Source organism: Ambystoma mexicanum (assembly GCF_040938575.1).
Source record: "Ambystoma mexicanum isolate Mex_15411 chromosome 12 unlocalized genomic scaffold, UKY_AmexF1_1 Mex_chr12_unloc.2, whole genome shotgun sequence".
NCBI lineage: Eukaryota > Metazoa > Chordata > Amphibia > Caudata > Ambystomatidae > Ambystoma > Ambystoma mexicanum.
In genome coordinates this window covers 7,593,818-7,596,523 of record NW_027182323.1, presented here as the reverse complement: position 1 = coordinate 7,596,523, position 2,706 = coordinate 7,593,818, and the positions used below count along the sequence as shown (strand labels likewise).

Here is a 2,706-nt window from a genome sequence, read left to right as displayed (position 1 = left end):
CAGGATGTGAGCTGCCTCTGTAAGGCAGGTCACACCTGATACCATAACATGCCTCCACAGATTTCTGCAGCAGGTGTAGTCGCCCATTTGGTTATCTTACCGGTGCATGCAATGTTGTGAATTGACGTGATTCACGGATGCTGGTTTGAGGGCCCCTCTTTTTGAGGCGAAGGACTGGCCACTTTTCTTTTAGGTGCCCGGCCGTCTTTCTTGTCCCAGTCCGAGCCTGACTGCTATATGACAGCTTTTACGCACTCTCGTGGTCATGCAGGAAGCTGATCAGCAGGCAAACCTTCCCTCCAGCATCCCACCAGAAAATGGAGGCTGGCTCCATCCCTGGATCTATACCGCAAGGGATGCAGGCCATTCTAGTATACATCACATTTCCTTCACTGTTGACAACTTTCTGCGCCGTCTAGCGGTGAAATTCGATCAGCATGACTAACTCCCCTCACCCTCTCTGGTTGTAGACGACTTTTTCTGCAAGGGAAATCACCTTCAGTAAAAATGTTTATGGGTGAAATGAGCTCAGCAGGTGTTCTACTTTTCAACATTGTTTTTTTTTATCCGATTCTGTAGTATTGTGGCAAGTTTTAGATGCAGAATCATTAGCATATGCAGAACAAAATCGAATCTGAAAACTATTATTGGTAGTCTTAAGGAGAGTTTGAATGTAATGATAGCAGTGACAGCATGGAAGCCAATATACATAAATGCAATTGGCCTGGGTTTCTGGTATAAGCCGTGTTGAGGTACAGAACGACAGTGCCTTCTTAGCGCAGTAGGCAGCGCGTCAGTCTCATAATCTGAAGATCGTGAGTTCGAGCCTCACAGAGGGCATTTACTTTTGACTATTCATTAGAATTAACTGCTTCGGGCCTTTTCAACCTTTACTTTTAAATATTATTCTCCTTCGGCTGTTGTGCAGATCCATGAAATCACTGCACATTCTCACTCCAATTCATCCATTCATAAATCAAGTCATCCATTAATAAATCACATTAATTGCAGTAACAGTGGCCTGGTTTTCGATTAATCTCAAAGGAACGCGGGATTACCAGCTCATGTCATTCAAAGTGCAGGAGAAAGATAGTTTGTGCTCGTGTGTAAAAAAGCATGTGATCCAGGCAACGTATGGTGCCGCACTCAAACCAATATATATGGATCCGGGGGAATCTCATCACGGATTACGTTGAAGGTTGACAGGAGATTTCAAAAAATGAATTCCCAAAATCACACAGGTCTGCCATTTTCTTGATATCCACTCCTGTCAATAAGAATGGTCCAGTGCCTTTGAAAGCCTACCGGTTAGTTATCAAGGCAACCTATAGATTCAAGAAAGCATCCCATTTTGGGTCCGAGAACAAGACAACTGCAGTTGCTTCATCTGAGCTGTACATTGAAACACAACACAAAAACCAAAGTCTAGCATCATCTACTCTCGGGGCATTATGTACTAATGTGCTTTAAATGGGCGGGTACTTGCCAGCCCAGAGTAGCGGCATGTCTTTTATCGGAAAGACTATGGTGTTCCTTACGAGTTTGCCGGTAAGCCGCCAACAGCAAACACAGCTTACTGCTTCCACCGCCCGATATCCCGATATTACCGGGATATTGCAGCTGGCGCAGTCACGGTAAGTGCCCATTGAGAACCACTGAATCACTGGCACCGCTGTTAACGGTGCCAGTGATACAGTGAATTCACTGCCGGCAGGGGCCTGAAAATGAGAAACAGTTCAAATGTTTTTGCCTTGAAAACAGCCAAAGACTTGGATAACTCTCTGCAACTTAATTTTGGGCTTTGAGCTACAAAATAACTAATGTCCCCTCATTACTATTCACTGACGATTACAAAGAGATGTTAAGTGTTCAAATACCACGGTGGTCGCTCTTTTCTGCCTGAGCGGGGTTGTTTACCTTGCTTGTCACACAGCCATCCTCAGATCACCGACGAGATATGAGAGAAGAGAGGCACTGCATTTTATTGCCGGCCCATACAAACCCAGAGATTTCTTGCTCTTCCCCAGGTACTCGGAGAAGAGCATGAAAACCCAGAGACCCTGGGACAATCCCCAAGGTTTGATAGGTCTCGGTGGGGCACATAACACGCCAAATGGGATTGTGGATGCTTGGGAGTTCGGAAGGGCAAGGACAGTGTCCTGTGAAACCATTTTGTGAAGTTGTCCACCCTAACAACGAGGGTTTTGCCATTCGACCAACAGCACACGGCAAATAGGTGCCCATGTCCCACCTCGTTTTGGGCTGCTGCATCAGATGCAGCCTGGAGCGGTGAGGGACATGGACACCAGACAGTGTTGCATGCTCTGACTTCAGCTCCAGTCCTGCGCGCATTTACTAGTCTGAACTTCTGAAAGAAGTCAGGTCATTTCTTTCCGGGGTCAGAGTGTACGACTCCAGAAAGAAATGATTTGACTAATTTCTGAAATCGGACTAGTGAATGCGCTCAGGGACTTAAGAAAGTAAAGTTCTAGCTGCAGCGCACACGCCGTTGTTTATCAAATGGCGCGGCGGAAACGATTGCATGTCAGTTTAGTCTGGATTTTCCAAGCTGTGTTTGGGGGACATGTTGCAGGACTTTTTTGTGGTTCGCTCCCCCACTCTTGCAATGCTGTATACTCCCCTGGGGTCAGGAGTGGCAGGGAGCGGTGTGTGGGGGTCATCTCCAAAGAATAAATGACACACCTG

The 2,706-nt window shown here is 46.4% G+C and overlaps 1 non-coding gene across 1 annotated transcript; it reads left to right on the top strand.

Moving 5' to 3' along the window:
• Positions 1–767: 767 nt before the first annotated feature.
• On the top strand, positions 768–840 carry TRNAM-CAU (transfer RNA methionine (anticodon CAU)). Its single transcript has one exon. It is a non-coding gene; the product is annotated as a tRNA-Met (tRNA).
• The last annotated feature ends 1,866 nt before the right edge of the window (positions 841–2,706 follow it).